Source organism: Gorilla gorilla, chromosome 17 (genome assembly GCF_029281585.2).
Source record: "Gorilla gorilla gorilla isolate KB3781 chromosome 17, NHGRI_mGorGor1-v2.1_pri, whole genome shotgun sequence".
Lineage (NCBI taxonomy): Eukaryota > Metazoa > Chordata > Mammalia > Primates > Hominidae > Gorilla > Gorilla gorilla.
The window spans coordinates 110,014,954-110,033,544 of NC_073241.2; the positions used below are offsets into that span (position 1 = coordinate 110,014,954).

The window sequence follows — 18,591 nt, forward strand, 5'->3', positions numbered from 1 at the left end:
TAGAAATATTTCTGGCTGGGCGTGGTGGCTCATGCCTGTAATCCCATCACTTTGGGAGGCTGAGGTGGGCAAATCATGAGGTCAGGAAATTGAGACCATCCTAGCTAACATGGTAAAACCCCATCCCTACTAAAAATACAAAAAATTAGCCGGGCGTGGTGGTGGGCGCCTGTAGTCCCAGCTACTTGGGAGGCTGAGGCAGGAGAATGGTGTGAACCTGGGAGGTGGAGCTTGCAGTGAATGGAGATTGTGCCACTACCTCCACTCCAACCTGGGCAACAGAGCAAGACTCCGTCTCAAAAAAAAAAAAAAAATTTCTTTAGGCCTTCTAGCATGTGCAGATTTGTTTTTAGTTAATTAGCTAATTAAAGAACAGAAGGGAGTAGAGAAAGATAAAGTATTAGTGAAACACTGTCAGTTGAAAACATTGTGGAGGTTATTGTGGAATTCACTGGGGAAATAGGATCAGGCTTATGCCATATTTTTCAGAACATATCTAAGATTTTTTTTTTTAAAACTACATTCTTGTAGTTTTAAAAGTGTTTCTCTTTCTCCTATATTTCCTATCTTAGTTGTGACACCACCATCTGTTGAAACATCAGAGCTAGAAACCTGAATTCTTCATTCCCTACTGATTCCATGCAGTCATCACTTCCTTTAGATTAGCATCTTCTGGAATTTTTTTTTTTTAATCCTCTCATTGTTCCTGCTGCTGTTATCTTATTCTTGGACAGGAGTTCTTAACCTGGGGTACATGAATTTCTGGGAGAGGAGGGTGGATCAATGTGGGCTTTAGATGAAATTGAAGAATTGAGGATTAAATTACACCTCCACAAGAAGAGTGATCTGTGTGGAAAACAAATCTTACGTCACTGTGTTTTTAAAAACTGTACGGGGACTCTGCATTGCTGGTGAGATAAAGCATCTTCTCCATAATATGGCATGCAGGCCCTTTATGATCTGACCCATCCCTGCTTCTTCAGCCTCAGCTCCCTCCGTTCCCTGTGGGGCAGCACAGGTAGCAAGGCATGGAGGAAAAAACTCAGGTCTCACTCTCTCTCCTAGGCTGGAATGCAGTGGTGCAATCACAGCTCACTGCAGCCTTGACTTCCTGGGCACAGGTGATTCTCCCACCTCAGCCTCCCAAGTAGCTGGGACTACAGGCGCAGGCCACCATGCCCAACTAATTTTTGTATTTTAGTAGAGACAGGATTTTGCTGTATTACCCAGTCTGGTCTTGAGATCCTGAGCTCAAGCAGTCCTCCCACCTTAGCCTCCCAGTGTGATGGGATTACAGGTCACCATACCTGGTCTAGTTCCCTTCTCTTTGTGTATAGCATCTGTGAATGGTTGGATTATAAGCTTGGTGTCATAAGTAATAACTTAGCAATTTTTTTGTCTTTTATATCTGGCTTGATTATTTTCAGATACTTTCTGATGTACTGAACATATTATTTTAAATAGTTGATAATTCTAGGTTGGAAAGTGGTAGAACTTATACATGTAACAAATAAAACTACCTTTTCTCATTTCTGACTTATGAAAGAAGAAATAACAAGTCATGCTAGTAAGAAAGCATATTTATTCTTGAATCTTTGTATTAACATTTTTTAAAACTCTGTGAGATAAAAAAAAAATTCTCTTAACTCTTTTCAAAAGTGTATTTCTTGATCAGGTGCCATGGCTCACACCTGCAATTCTAGCACTTTGGGAGGCTGAGGCAGGAGGATCGCTTGAGCTCATGAGTTCAGGACTAGCCTGGGCAACATTTTTTTTGTTTTTCTTTTTGAAGTGGAGTCTCACTCTGTCACACAGGCTGGAGTATAGTGCCACGATCTCTGCTCACTGCAACCTCTGCCTTCCGGGTTCAAGCAATTCTGCCTCAGCCTCTTGAGTAGCTGGGATTACAGGCACCCGCCACCATGGCCAGCTAAATTTTGTATTTTTAGTAGAGATGGGGTTTCACCATGTTGCCTGGGCTGGTCTTGAACTCTGACCTCAAGTGATCCACCTGCCTCAGCCTCCCAGAGTGCGGGGATTACAGGCATGAGCCACTGTGCCCAGCCAATTTCATAAATGTCTTTAATTCCTTAAAGGAGCTGCAAATACCAGGGAACCACTAGTGGATCATTAGGAACCATCTGTACTTATGACAGGGCGGTGGGATAACTTTCAAAAGCAAACAAACAAAACTAGTAGACTTGAAGACTTAGGTTCCAGCTTTAGCTCTGACATTAGTGTGTATCTTATCTTAGGCATGCCAGCCTCCCTGGTCTTCATCTGTGCACTAGAGATAATAATGCCTCATAAGGTGGTTATAATAATAATTGTGTGATTGTATACACAAAAGCTCTGTTCCCAATAAAAGGTTTATGAATTTATACATCTAGGAAGATGAATCTGGTCATTTTACATGAGGTGACTTAAGAGTTCAGAGCAGTGGCTTAATACAACCAAAGTTTATTTCTTGCGCATGGGTTCAATGGGCGCTGGTGGGGTTGGGGAGCAGGGGTCTCTCATCATCTTGGTTATTGAGATCGTGGTCTCCCATTGTGACACCTGCTTTCATGAGTCACTGAGGGAGGGAAAGAGCATGTGGTGGTGAATTTGCACTGGTTTTTAAAACGTCTACCCAGAAGTGATGCATCCCTTCGGCTCACATTTGATTCGCTGAAGCAAGTTACAGGGCCATGGCTAACCTCAGAGGGATGGGGGATGTGCAGTCCCACCGTGAGGGTGTAAAGAGGAGAATCAGGCTATTTGGTAAACTGTGCTAATTACCACCATGATATCACATGTAGAGATACAAATATATGCTGTATATAAATATAAATATACACATATTTTATTTTTTCTTTCTAGAGAGGGTCTTGCTCTGTCACCCAGGCTGGAGTGTAGTGGCGCAATCTCGGCTCACTGCAACCTCCACCTCCTGGGCTCAAACCATCCTCCCACCTCAGCAACCCTTGCCCCCCAGGAGCTGGGACTACAGGTGCACACCATGCCCAGCTAATTTTTAATATTTTTTTGTAGAGACAGCATTGTGCTATGTTGCCCAAGCTAGTCTCCTGGGCTCAAGTGATTCTCCTGCATCGGCCTCCCAAAGTGCTGAGATTACAGATGTGAGCCACTGTACCCAGCAGATATTTCATTTTTTAAAATGCTGCAGTTATACCATATAGATAGTGTTTGGCAACTGCTGTTTTAGCAGTACCTCATATACATCTTTCTCTGTTAGTATATATAGATTCATTTCATTTTAACAACCTAATAGTCCATTTTATATACCACAATTTATTGACAGTTGTTGTTTCTACGTGTTTTCTTTGCTATTACAAAGAGTGGTGCAATTAACATCACCCTTCAGACTCTTTTTTTTTTTTTTTTTTGAGACAGAGTCTCACTCTGTCACCCAGGCTGGAGTGCAATGGCACTATGTTGGCTCACTGCATCCTCCACCTCCCAGGTTCAAGCAATTCTCGTGCCTCAGCTTCCAGAGTAGCTGGGATTACAGGTGTGTGCCACTATGTCTAGCTAAGTTTTGTATTTTCAGTAGAGATGGGGTTTCACCATGTTGGCTAAGCTGGTCTTGAACTCCTGACCTCAAGTGATCTGCCCCCTCTTGGCCTCCCGAAGTTTTGGGATTACAGGCATGAGCCACTGCACCTGGCCTTTTCAGACATTTTAAGTGTGTATTTGTGCAAATACTTCTGTAGAATAAATTCCTAGGAATTGTTGGATGAAAGGGCATATGTGCTTTATATTTTGATTGTTACTATCAAATTGCCCTCAGCAGGGTTTGAGACTGCCTGTTTTTGCATATCTGCTCCAATACTATATACTATTCATCTTGTGTATCTTTGCCAGACTGACAGGTAAAAATGTGTTCTTTTAATTTACATTTCTCTGATTGTCAACAAGGTTAAACTTTTTGCATAAGTTAATTTGTCATTTGTCTTGCTTCATCTGTGAAATGACTGAATCTGTTTTTTGTTCATTTTATCTTTTGGGTTGTTTTGTGTATGTTTTTTCTTATTGGTTTGTAAATATTATGGTTACTTTTTATCTCATATGCATTGTAAATATTTCCCCGTTGGTTATTTAAATGTCTACCAAATATTCATTTGCCTTGCATGATCCACATTACAATTAAAAAATTTCTTCTTCTCATTCACTAAAAACAGTCCTTAATTACTTTTGACTTGTTAGCTCAAGAAGGCAGAAGAAACACATAATTCTGCCTTCAGGTGCTATGAAATACCTAGTGAATTAAGAGATTGTGTGGAGAGGCTTAGAGTTTTCCATATCCATGGAACTGGATATTTTATATGAAACTTTCACATAGATTTATCTAACATGACTTTGACTTTGTGCAGTAAGTATGGTAGATTTCATTATTTCTGTTGTACAGATGTCCCTGCATCTATAGATTTGGGTTTGAATCCCCACCAGGTATTAGTTCTGTCACATGGGGCGTCATGGTACTTAGGAGGTTATTCCATGTTAATCATACATGTAACATGTATGGCAAAGTCAGTACGCAATCAGTGTTTGTTCTCTTTCAACTCTTCCACTCTTCAGAGGTGTTAAGAGACACACAGCTTAGATCTAGAGGCTGGCTTTCCTGGCTTGTAGGCCAGGTCTTTTTCTGGTGGACTGTATTGCTCCTCTGAAGAGAGCGTGAGTTCCTGGCCCCTTTAGAAATAAGAACATCAGAGTTAGTGTTTACATAAGTCCTTCAGTGCAGGACTGGGCCTTGAGCCTGGATGTTGGTTTTATTGAAAAAGCACATTTCTCACTTATATAAATAATCCTTGTACATTGCTTAAAAATTTGGAAAAAATATTTTTAAAACATTTATAGTCCTACCATTGAGATGGAATGACTGCTTTCACGTTCGAGCATTTCTTTCCAGTATTTCTTCTGGGCATATATTTTTTTTTGTTTTATAAATCTGATACGATTTTATTGTATCATTAACATTAATGCCCACATTATAATTTAAACATTTTTCCTTGCTATACAACTTTTTGTTAATGTCATTTTAATTGCTGCAAAATATTTCATTCAGTGGGTTGTATTTCATTATTTATTTTCCTGGTATTAAATGTTTAGATTGAACCCTCTATTAAAAATTATTCAGGAATGTGCTTCCTTCCTATATTTCATGTTCTTTTCTTTTTGTTTTTTTTGTCTTTAGAGACAAGGTTTCACTCTGTCGCCCAGGTTGGAGTGCAGCAGCGTGAACATAGCTCACTGCACCCTTGAACTCCTGGCCTCAAGTGATCCTCCCACCCCAGCCTCCAAACTAGCTAGGACTAAAGGCGTGCGCCCCCATGCCAGCTAATGTTTGTATATATATATATATTTTTTTGTAGAGATGGGGTCTCCATATGTTGCCCAGGCTGGTCTTGAACTCTTGGCCTCAATGATCCTCTGGCTTGAGCCTCCCAGATTGCTAGGATTACAGGTGTGTGTCACTGCACCCAGCATATTTCATATTACTTTCTTAAGCTAACTTTCCAAAAATGAAATAATTAGACCACACGGAATATACATTTTAAGGCTTTTGGAATATATGGCCAAATTGCTTTCCAAAATAGTTTTAGCAATTTATGCTCAGCTCTGAGGGTTCCTATAAATACTTACTTTTGAAGAATATAATGACAAATACTGGAGAAGAGAGTGAAACAAATGAATCTTCTCCAACCTGTGGGCCCTGTCTTCACCAAATACTTAATTCTAATCATCAGTGCATAGTTCAAAGTGGGGCATTTTGATATGGCTATTTTGGTGTGGCCATTATGCCTAATTTGAAACGGCCATATCACAATGTAAACTCACTCTTTTTAACATTCAAATAATGTATTCAGTGGACATGCTTGGCTTTCTCTTTATCCTTGACCTTCTTTTTTTTATTTTTAAAATAAAAAGAGGTGGTGTCTCACTATGTTGCCCAGGCTAGTCATGAACGCCTATCCTCAAGTGATCCTTCCACCTCGGCCTCCCAAAGTGCTGGGATTCTAGGTGTGAGCCACTGTGCCTGGCTCATCCTTGACCTTCTCATTAGTTCTAACTCCTTATGTCATCCCTGATCTTCTACCCAGAGGTAGGGCTTAAGCATTTCACATACTTTGGCAGTTTTATTGCCAAAAGTTTTGATACGTGATTTCTTTTTTTTTTTTTGAGACAGAGTCTTGCTCTGTCGCCCAGGCTGGAGTGCAGTGGTGCGATCTCAGCTCACAGCAACCTCCACCTCCTGGGTTCACACCATTCTCCTGCCTCAGCCTCCCGAGTAGCTGGGACCACAGGTGCCCGCCACCATGCCCAGCTAATTTTTTGTATTTTTAGTAGAGATGGGGTTTCACCGTGTCAGCCAGAATGGTCTCAATCTGTTGACCTCATGCTCCACCCGCCTCAGCCTCCCAAAGTGTTGGGATTACAGGCATGAGCCACTGCACCCAGCCAGTTTTGATAGGTGATTTCTTAGGTTTTGTCAAAATATTTCTGGAGTTAAAAAAAAGGGGGGGGTACATTAAGAGCTGCATTAAAATGTCATATGCCATCATTAGCTATTAGGGAAATGAAAATCAAAACCACAGTGAAATACCACTTCATACCTATTGGGTTATCTATAATAAATAAGACAGATAGTACATGTTGGCAGGGATGTGGAGAAATTGGAACCCTCATACACTCTTGGTGGGGCTGTAAAATGGTGCAGCCATTTTGAAAAACAATTTGGCAGTTCCTCAAATGTTAAACATCCTAGCAGTTCTCTCCTGATATATAGCCAAGAGAAACCCAAGAGAAATGAAAACATATGTGCACAAAACAACTTGTACACTAATGTTCATAGTAGCATTATTCACAATAGCCAGAAAGTGGAAACAATCCAACTGTTCACCATAAGGTAGTATGCAACCTGATGGAAGCTGTAACAGTACTCTAAACTTTCTTCGTAAGAATGACCTTTGTTTTTTTCAGGGAAATTTTGAATATTTTCCTGAAGAACAAAGTTCAGACTCCTTATGAAGGCTCCATATGACGCTTTTCACAACCCAAGATGCATTATGTCTTGGTGGGTGTAAGCATGAGCTCTAGACCTACACAGATAGGGGTTTGAAACAACTCAATGTGTAACTTTTGGCATATTTTGCTCTGAAACTCAGTTTCTTTTTCTGTAAAATGGGCATAATACAACCATATTTCATGGAGTTATGTATTGCCAGCATAAAAAGCTATAATCATGTAAAGTGCCAGGTACATAATGAAGACTCAGTTGAATATTTAAAAAAATTAACACTTGGCCCTAACCTTCTCTAGGCTTATTTCCCATATTCCTTGAACTTTATGCACTACTGACACCACACTGCATGTGGTTTGCTTGAGCCTTCATGCTGTGCTATTCCTCTTGACCTTTGTTCATGTTTTTCCTCCTCTGAATGCTCCCTCCCTTTGTTTGGCTACCTTTTTACGTATCCTTCAAGAATTAAGTTTTACCTCATGTTTTCCGTATATCTTCCCTGACTCCCACACACATGCCCCAGGCTAGGCTAAGTCCCCTTCCTTGGGTCATTTAGAGTATTTTATATGTATCTCAATTTGATTAGTTTTTTCAAAGAAGCAACTTTTGACTTTATTCATCATCTCCATTGTATCTTTTTTTCTATTTCATGGCTTGCTGCTCTTTATTACTTCTTCTCTTCTACTTTTTGAGGTTTATTTTGTTGTTCTTTTTCCAATATTAAGTTGGCTGCTTTGCTAATAAAAGCACTCAAGACTACAAATTTGCCTCTAACTACTGCTTTAGCTACACCTATGAGTTTTATTATGCAGTATTTAAAAAATCACCTTGTAGTTCTATGTATTTTACATTTTCATGAAGATTTCTTCCTTGACCCATGGGTTATTTAGATTTGTGTTTCAAGAACATTTCTAAGCAAATAAGGTTATTTCTACTTATCTTTTTGTTATTAATTTCTAACTTAATTTCATTGTGGTTAGAGGATGTTTTTTCTTTCCTTCCTCTCATCTTTTTTTTTTTTTTTTTTTTTTTTGCAGGTTTTTGCTTTATGGCCTAATACATGGTCAGTTTTTGTAAATGTTCCATGTATGCTTGAAAACAACATGCATTCTCTAGTTATTGAAAGCAATATTTTACATATGTATGTTAGATTAACTTATGAATTGCATTATATAAGTTTTGTAGCCCTGATTTTTGTCCAATATTTTACATATGTGTGTTAGATTAACTTGTGAATTGTGTTATATAAATTTTATGGCCCTGATTTTTGTCTGATCTATTAAGAGTTATGTTAAAAATTTCTTCTGTGATAGTGATTTCATATCTTTTTTAATTGATTTTTTTCTTGTTCGTTTTCTCCCTGCACTAGTCTGGAAGTTACATATTCTATTTTTATTCTTCTATTGATTACTCTAGAAAATTTAATATGTGTGTATAATTTCACAAAGCCTAAGGTTACTGTCTTTATTCTCTTTTTAACAACGCAAGGATCTTTAGTATGCTTTTTCATTTTGGCCACATCACTTCTGACATATATGCATTTGTTGTCCAATATTTTAGTCCTATCTTATTCTTTTTTGAACTTCACAAATTAGGCGTTATTGGTATTTTATATAGTCTGTGTCCTTTTGAGTTACCCACATTTGTCATTTTCTTTGTTTGCTGTTCTATTTTACAACTCAGACCTACCTTCTGGGGTCATTTCCTTTCTCTTGGAAGTATGTTTTAATAAACTCAGTTTTTATTTGTCCAAAATTACCTTCATTTTCTCCTCGTTCTTGAAAAATAGTGTTGCTGTACATACTGTTCTAAGTTGATAGCTATAGGGTCTCAGCGCTTTGAAGATATGCCACTGTTTTTTCATTTCCATTTTGCTGTTGAGAAGTCAGTTGTCAGTCTAACTTTTTCTTCTGCTAGTAAAATGTCTTTCCTTCTGGCTGTTTTTAAAATCCCTTTGTCTTAGATGTCTTCGCTGTCAGTAAGACATTTCTAGGTGAGGATTTCTTCTGATTTATTCTTCTTGGGATTTGTTGGGATTCTTGTCTCTGAGGTTTGGTATCTTATCAATTATGGAAATACTGTCTCTCATCCACTCTTTCTCTTCTGTCTTTTTGGAATTCTGATTTAGATGTTAGGCCTTTTTTTTTTTTTTTTGATGGTGATCTTATGTTCCTTGGAACTTTACTTGCTGATCATTCTTTGAGGCTTAGGTTTCAAGTTAGAATCTTCCTTTTATACAGATGTCTCAGGGGGCTTTACTACCCAGAACACTTAAAACTACATTTTTTGGTGTTAGACTTTTCTTTTGGTTATAGGTGTAGGATGAATTCTGACTCCATACTTGGATAGGAAGGTATCATGGTTAGACATTCTGAGCAGAGACTTATTCCTTTTATTTCCCCTTTCCCGAGGCAAGGCCAAAACACAGAAGGTTTGCTTCCAGTTTCACCCACTGAGGATGTGGCATTTCAGAGGGCCTGGCTTGGTATGGGAATTTCCAGTCTAATTCTTGCCTTGCCAGCAGACACTCGGGGGCCAGACCACTGCCAACATGTACAGGGAGCAAGATAACTACACTTTTAAAAAGATCGCTCTGGTTGCCTTATGGAGGATGGCTTACAGACGGCTTGAAGAGTGGAGGCAGAGAGGCAAGTTAGGATGCGATTATAAACCTCAGGAGAGAGGTGTTGGCCCCGGGACAGACAGAATGGTGGTGGATGGGGAAGATTATTGATTAAGATGATCTGTCTCTTCCCATAGACTGTAAGATACCCAGCCTCAGGGTGAGTATCATCACAAAGATGTTTTTCATCTCTGAGTCCTTCCAGTGCCTGGCACAGAGAAGGCATTCACAGATGCTGATTGAATTGAACTGTGGAATCAATAATGGTTCTAGAGCTGATTTTTTTCTACCTTCTAAATGACTGTTTTCCTTAAAGGGAAATTACATGAAGGGATTCCAGGCAGTGAACTCATGCCTGTCTCTGGCATTGCGAAGCCCAGTCCAGAAATAGAGAGCCAGCTGTTTGTAAGCCCAAAAGCCTTAGGTTTTGGAAGGGTTTACTTTCCATGATAACATAGCTTTCTTTAGCCTGTGCACTTGTTCCTTACTTAAGGAGTCTCAGACTCTGCTTGAGATTACTTACACAAAACCTTACCATCTTACTGGATTTTTATGGCATTTTCTTAGAAATTACTAAACTTTATGACTCTCTAGGCAGGTTGCAAAGATGTTCCTCTAATGATATATTACAGCTATGAAAAATTCTTCCTCCTAAGGCGTTCTTTTTGGAAAAATGCTCTGTGTTTAGAGAATGAAGGGAGAGGCAAGTGGTTCCTGCTGTGTGACAGTTTAATAAGCTTTAGCTGGTCACTAAGAACTGTTATTCTAAGAATGTATGCAACACTTTTCCATTAACTGTGCAGAAGTATTTCTAGAAGGTATCGTAAAATAAAGCATATATATGTGATTTTTAACTTTTGAGGCCTGGAAGTTCTTTATTATTCATTCAACAAATATGTGTTGAATGTCTGCTGTGGCCCAAGGCTTGTGCAAGGCACGGGTCATCACTATCAGACACCATCCCTGTGATCCCTACTCGCCCATCGTGTTCTTTTGTGTGAATTAGAAAAAGGCACCCATTCCTCAAGGAAAGAATATTAAATTCGTCAATATAGTACTTACATATCAATAGCAAATTTGTTACAACAATGGATTATTAATGATAAATAAATGTTGGTTATTAATATTTATGTAGCATTGTTGATTTGAACTTGAAATTCAAAAATATTCTGCCACAGTAAGCAAACAGCAGATTATTGAATTACAATATGAATGTGAATCTGATACCAATGAGGGATTTTTAAAAAAATTTAAAGGGACTCATCAATCATCTATCAAATGTCAAAGCAGATCCCTATTTAGAAACACAGACTATTTTAGATATGGTTACATCAACAAGGTCTTTTTTTTTTTTTTAAGAGACCAGGGTGTCTTGCTGTCTTGCCCAGGCTGGAGGGCAGTGGCACAATATCAAATTCTTGGGCTCAAACCATCCTCCTACCTCAGCCTTCCAAGTAGCTGGGACTAGGCGCATGCCAACCCACTCAGCTATTTTTTTTTTTTTTTTTTTTTTTTTTTTGTAGAGACGAAAGTCTTATTGTATTGCCCAGGTTGCTCAAACTCCTGGTCTCAAGTAATCCTCCTGCCTCAGCCTCCCAAAGTGCTGGGATTGTAGGTGTGAGCCACCATGCCCAGCAGATGGTCTCTTGATTATTGAATTTGTCAAAGGGGAACAATACATACTGGCTTATTAAAATAAGACATGACTGCCATTGCCAGAAAATTCTTGTTGTAAATAAAAAAACCACCCAAATATAAAATCATCTGATGTTAGTTTACAAAACCAAAATATTTCTCAATTCCCAGTTTAAATCAACAAGTACCTTCATGATGACAATATGTGTTATACAATAACTTACATTTGTTATCATGAATAATCCATTTGTTATACAGCTTATAATTATAAAAATATTCCATATGTTAAAGTGTTAAAGATGTTTACCTGTGAACAGCATCATGGCACTCTTTTTTTTTTTTTTTTTTAAATTGAGACAGAGCCTTGCTCTGTTGCCCAGGCTGGAGTGCAGTGGCACGATCTCGGCTCACTGCAATCTCCGCCTCCCAGGTTCAAGCAATTCTCCTGCCTCAGCTTCCCAACTTGCTGATATTATAGGTGCACACCACCACACCTGGCTAATTTTTTGTATATTTGGTAAAGATGGGGTCTCACCATGCTGGCCAAGCTAGTCTCAAACTCCTGACCTCAAATGATCCACCTGCCTCAGCCTCCCAAAGTGCTGGGATTACAGGTGTAAGCCACTGCACCCAGCCAGCATCATGGCACTCTTGTACATGACTTAAAAAGCCACACATGGTGGCCTTGGATGCTCTGTGCTGGGGGAAGCAGACGTAGCTGATGAGTCCACTGTGGGCTGCTAAGAGCCCTATTGGAAGTATGTACAAATATGGTGGGTGACAGAGGAAGGCAAGATGAGGTCAGCCTGGAGGTAGAGAAAGGCTTGTGTGAATGAGACGCTTCTGGGCAAGTAAGGTCCATGGCCTTTTTAACATATTTTGGCTGTAAGTAGCCTTTAAGCCTTCTTTCCTGGTTCTGGCTACTGTCTGGATACATGAGATAGCTGTGTTCCAGATTGGTGAGGTGTTTCTATCTTTAGATAGACTGTCTGATCTTCTTTCTGCCTGCCTACAGCTTCCCCTGTCTTCAGGTCTCAGCTTAAATCTCACTTTCTTTAAGAAGCCTTCCCGGCTCCTTCCTTCCCCACCTTGGGTTGATGCTCCTGCTTTGTGCTCCCTCAGACCCCATCATAGCATGAAGCAACTTTATTGTGGTGATTGCTTGTTGGATTTTCTTTCTTTCCCACAAGATTTTATTTTATTTTATTTCATTTTCTGAGATGGAGTCTCACTTTGTTGCCCAGGCTGGAGTGCAGTGGTGCAATCTTGGCTCACTGCAACCACTGGCTCCCAGGTTCAAGCGATTCTTGTGCCTCAGCCTCCCGAGTAACTGGGATTACAGGTGCATGCCACCATGCCTGGCTAACTTTTTGTATTTTAGTAGAGATGGGGTTTCACCATGTTGCCCAGGGTGGTCTCAAATTCCTGATCTCAAGTGATCCGCCTATCTCAGCTTCCCAAAGTGCTGGGATTATAGGTGTGAGCCACCACCCCTGGCCACCCACCAGGTTTTAAATTCAACAAGTGCAAGGGCCACATCTGTCTTGTTCATTATTGTTATTATTGGATCCTCATACTGCACAGTGCCTGATAGATGATATAATCAGATTTTGATAAATATTGGCTGAAGTAATTTTCTCATTCATTCCTCAAACATTTTCTAAGCCCTTACTTTGTGCCATGGACCCTGCCAAGCGCTGGGCAAACAAAGAAATGACACCCTGCATGTCCCTTCCCCAGAGAGCTCCCTCTCTGCTTATTACTATCCGGTGTAGGAAGCGCGATGTTACAGGGGAGGAGGAGGGGAGGGACGGCTGGCTTAGGTTAAGGGTCAGAGGGGTTCTCCTCTAGGATGCACCTCTGAGCTGGATCTGGAGGATGAGGGGTGAGCCAGGGAGCAGGGGGCAGGGGCTCAGCATGGATTGTGGCATGGTGGCAAGCGAGAACACTGGGTGTTTAGGAGACTGCAAACTTTTATTTTTTTGAGACAGAGTCTTGCTCTGTTGTCCAGGCTGGAGTGCAGTGGCACGATCTCAGCTCACTGAAACCTCCACTTCCCGGGTTCAAGCAATTCACCTGCCTCAGCCTCCCGAGTAGCTGGGATTACAGGTGTGTGCCATCACACCCTGCTAATTTTTGTATTTTTAGTAGAGACGAGGTTTCACCATGTTGACCAGGCTGGTCTCGAACTCCTGACCTCAAGTGATCCACCCACCTCAGCCTCCTAAAGTGCTAGGATTACAGGTGTGAGCCACCGCGCCTGGCTGACTGCTAACATTTTACTCCGGCTGGATCACAGGATATGGGAGGAGAGTGAAGGGAAGGGATCAGAGAGGTATGCAGGAGCCAAGTCATACAGAACTAAGCTGCAAGCAGAGACCTCTAGGGAGCCATTGGAAGGTATCTATTTTAAACTTTTAGAGGCTGGGTTTTGCTATATTGCCCAGGCTGGCCTCGAACTCTTGGGCTCAAGTGATCCTCCTGCTTCAGCTTTCTGAGTAGCTGGGATTATAGGTGCATACCATCATGCAGGCCTACACTGGAAGGTTTTAAACAGGGGTGTGTGTGTGTGTGTGTGCGCGCGCGTGTGTGTGTGTGTGAAAAATCTGATTTGTATATTAGAAAGACCCATCGGGCTATGGTGTGGAGTGTATTTAGGGGTTGCAGTGGTGAGCTGGAAGTGGGGACACCCTCCTTGAGGGCAGAGAGCATTGCTTCCTCCTCAGTCTCTAACATCTGGCGAGCAGCTGGTGTCCAGTAAGCACTGAAGTGATGCTTTATGATGGAGTCAATCTGCAGAGACAGCAAGGTAGGATTCAAAAGTCCTTTATTGCAGAATGGCAGCAGAATCACCACTGTCACTTTACTGAGTCTCCCGCAACCCTCTGAGTGAGTAGGGGAATAGCATTAGTTCCACTTTTCAGGCCAGGTACCTGATCTGGCCTGACCAGAGGACATGTCCCTGGTCACACAATCTTTGTGGGTGGCAGGTCAAGCACCTTCTCCTTCATCCCGTGCTGCACCTAGGGGCTGGGCTGGGGGGCGGCAGCAGTGCTGGGGAGAGCGAGGCTTGCTGGTGTCTCTCCTCTCTAGGGACCACCCTCCTCCTTTCTGCTGAGGGAGCGGCCCAAAGAGGCATCTCCAGGTTTCCAGCCACAGAGGGCCATCTCACATGTCCCCTCCAGGCAGTGGTGCCCCCTTTCTTGCATCTCCTTCCAGGCAGAGAGAGACGGAGACCCAGGGGGCAGCCGAAAGCTGTCTTCACCAAAGCAGCGGGGAGAGATTTGTGTGCGGCTCGCATTCTCATTGCCTGGGTATCATGCTGCTATTTAATAAAGGCCTCATTGCTTGAAGGGCCATTAAGTAACCAATGACATATTTCAACCTCACCGAGGAGGAAAACTCAGAGTTAAATCAAATTCAGACCGTGTGGAAGTAAAATCCTAAAGAGACTATTCACATGCACGCCCTCTCCTAAGGGGAAGGGAACAAGCCATGGGGTCCACTCTAAGCCAGGCACTGGATAGATGCTTTCACATTAGTTTTCTTGCTTAAAAAGTTCCAGCAACACTGACAAGCAGAGACTGTGCTGTCAGTTTTGTAGGTGAGGAAATGGAGTGCCCGAGACACCGGCCAGTTAGAGGTAGAACTATCCTCTCAGCCCTTGGTCTCTGATCACACGGTGCCTGCTCCTTCCATGATACCATGCTGCCCTCCTGTGGAGCCTGTCCTCTCCATAAGACAAGCAGTGATTGCTTTTCGTGCCAAGGCTGAATGGCAGGGAGGTCAGCAGCCTGTGCCCGTGTACACCGTACACTGCCCGAAGGTAGGAACCCCTCTGTCTGCCTCCACACCCTGGCACGATGCTGCACACACAGCCGGATGAAGTTTGGTAGGTTCTTCCTGCCCTGAGGAGGGGAGCGCTGGCCTTTGCTACCCTCTCATCACATTCCTTTTGTCTGTCCTTCCATCTCCTTCATTCCTCTGTCCCCTCAGAGACACTCGTCCAGCCCTACTGGAAGATCATTTTGAGTCCGTCCCAAGACCTTTGCTGGGTAGTAATGAGCAGGTAGATGAATCAGGTTGTGATTCTTCCTCGGGGTGTCACATTTAAAAGGAGACTCTGGATGACAACTTTGTCTGCAGGGGCCGAGGGGACAAGGTATCTCAGGTGGGATGAGGGCTGTGGAGTTGATGTTCTCACACTCAGTTTTTGCTCGTGTCCTGGAAAAGCACCTCAAGCCCTCTCTAGCCAGCCTCACCCCTGCCAGGCTTGCCACTGCCCCCACCCCCTGTTGTGCTGTGGCCTAACAGCCTGAGGTAGTTGTGCCACCAACCTTTGCTCACACAGAGCTCTTGGCCTGGAATAACTTTTGTTACCCTGACTCCCTGCTGGCTGAATTGGAGCCCCTTTCAATATCCAGCTCAGTTATGAGCTCCATCTTGAAGCCTCACCTGCCCTGCAGAAGGAGCCACTTCTTCCTGTCTTGTCAGAGCCCTTGGTGTGTCCCTCCCTCTATATGTTGCTCTTCATGGGGGATAATGATTTGCTTAAGAGCCGTGTCTCTCACTAAACCCTAAGAAGTTTGAGGACAGAGATAGTGTTCTGTTGTACGTGTGTGTGTGTGTGTGTGTGTGTGTGTGTGTGAGATTCTCTATGCCTGGCCTAGAGTAGGTGCTCAGGAAGGGATTGTGACCCAGGAGAATGTGAGAATGTATAAGGTGGGGCCAGCGGTGCCATGATGAGCAGGAGCAAGTCCAGTCCTATTATTCTCCTCTCTCTGTCCTCTGGCCTCCTTCCAGGAAAGGCTGTTTTTGTGTGGGGTCACACTGCTGGGTCTTCTCTGGGGCTGTCCAGCAGGGGTGTTCATCTACCCTCACCTGGGAGAGTGACCAGACTGCACTACCTCAGAGTCCCATCCCTTCTGGCCCTTCTTTTGTTGTTGCTGTTGTTTTTTTGAGACGGAGTCTCACTCTGTCGCCCAGGCTGGAGTGCAATGGCGCGATCCCACTCACTGCAACCTCCACCTCCTGGGTTCAAGCGATTCTCCCGCCTCAGCTTCCTGAGTAGGTGGGACTACAGGCATGCTCCACCCCGCCTGGCTAATTTTTGTATTTTTAGTAGAGATGAGGTTTTGCCATGTTGGCCTCAAACTCCTGACCTCAGGTGATCTGCCTGCCTCAGCCTCCCAAAGTGTTAGGATTACAGGCGTGAGCCACCACGCCCGGCCCCTTCCAGCCTTTCTTGTCTTCTGTCCTGAACCCCTGGCTGACTAGCAGTGAACAAATGAAAACTGGACACGCAAGCTTTGCTTTGAAATGTCTCTGACCTAGCCTGAGGAGGTAGGGCTTAAGTACTTGGGGAGTCTCCCACTGCACAGGTAGGGACCATGCTATTCATCTCTGTATTCCCAGCCCCTTAGAACAGTGCCTGACTCACAGGAGTTGCTCAGTGATGATTTGTTGAACACAAAGGGGTTTTGCATTTCTTGGTCTCTTGTTTTCTTTGTTCACTGTGTGTATTCACTTGAGTAGGATAAACAGTTGTAACGAGTAGGCCCAAATGTGTAAGGTCTCAACATCTGGAAGTCTATTTCTTACTCTTGTGATATGCGCCACTTTCACCTTGGCAGGTTCATCATTCAGGGGCCCAAGATCCGTCCATCTGTGGCTCTGTCATTCTCTGGGGTCTCTGCGTCACCCACACCCAGGCAGCAAAAGGGGACAGAGCATGAAGGAGCACATACAGGAGGTTTTTATAAGTGAGCCCAGGAAGTGGTGCATGTCACTTCTGTCCCCATCCCACTGGCTGGAACTCAGGCACTTGGTCACACCCAAGTGCCAGGGAGACTGGGGAATGTAGCCCAGTGTTTTGTCCAGGAATAAGAGGAAATGGATTTCGGTGAACACCCCCCAGTATCTGCCACAATGCAGTGTAGAAAAAGCGCAGGATTTGGAGTCGGCCAAAATCACCTTCAAACCCAGGCTCTGCTTCTTACTAGCTGAGTGCATTTGGGTGAGTGATTTAACTTCTTTGAGCCTTAGTTTCCTCAGCTGAGTGATGGGGTATAATATCCCCCACCTTAGAGGAGGGTTGAGAGATAATGTTGGAACAGTCTCAATGGTACATAATAAGTATCCAACAGTATAACTATTACTATTAATACTATGTGGACTTTTATCTTTATTATTACTGTATATCCCAGTTTTATTGATTAGCAATTTAATAACATGCACGTGATAATGAATTTACATAGTAGACCAGTACATCCCACCTATAGTTCCCTTCCTCAGAGGCAAACCACCTGGAGCAGTTTTCTTGGTCTGTTTCCAGAGATATACATATCTAGGTATATATTGTATAAATAGCCCTTTTTATGTACCTAATGTTTTAATATAATCCACTCTATTCTGTACCTTTTATATAATTTAGTAACATAACTTAGCTATTGTTTTGTATCGTTATATATTGATTTACTGCATCATTTTTCGTGGCTACATCACATTCCATAATACAAATGTACCATCATTTACTTAATTAATGCCCTATTGACACACCCTTGGCTACTTACAGGGTGTTACCACCGTATGTAAAGCTGCAATGACCATATCCTTGTATATATGTCTTTGTGTACTTGTGTAAGAATATCGTAGGATAAAAATCTAGGAATGACATCATGCATTTAATTCTCTTCAAAACTAAGGTATAAAATTTGGAATGTTTTCACTCTGGTAACTATTGTGGAGTGAAAGAATTAGGACTTGAGATTTGGCTTGTCATAAGAAGTGGGAAATTAAGTACATTGTTTACATTTAAAACCTTTTGCTCAGGCTGGGCATGGTGGCTCACACCTGCAATCCCGGCACTTTGGGAGGCAGAGGTGGGTGGATCACGTGAGGTCAGGAGTTCAAGACCAGCCTGACCAACATGGTGAAACCCTGTCTCTACTAAAAATACAAAAATTAGCTGGGCGTGGCAGTGGGCGCCTGTAGTCCCAGCTACCCGGGAGACTGAGGCAGAAGATCTTGGCTGTAGTGAGCTGAGATCGCGCCATTGCACTCCAGCCTGGGTGACAGAACAAGACTCTGTCTCAAATAAATTAATAAATAAAAAATCTTTTGCTCACATAGAGTTTTGTATCCTCTTCTCATGGTGCCTTGGATTCAGATTCTGCAGCAGTAATATTGGCAGATTTATAAACCAATGCAAACCTACTCTTAGTGAGTTTATCTTCCCACATGAATAAGTTGTCTACCAGCTTTCCAAAGCCCATACCTGTCAAAGAAGTCGGATTCACCATAATAG

At 42.4% G+C, this 18,591-nt stretch overlaps 1 long non-coding RNA gene across 1 annotated transcript in view; it reads left to right on the forward strand.

Annotated features, from left to right (window-relative positions):
* Positions 1 to 8,053: 8,053 nt before the first annotated feature.
* Positions 8,054 to 18,591, forward strand: part of LOC134756415 (uncharacterized) — a 46,138-nt gene continuing 35,600 nt past the window's right edge. The window contains exon 1 of the long non-coding RNA XR_010131272.1: positions 8,054 to 9,810. This is a non-coding gene — a long non-coding RNA (uncharacterized lncRNA). The remainder of the gene's footprint in view (positions 9,811 to 18,591) is intronic.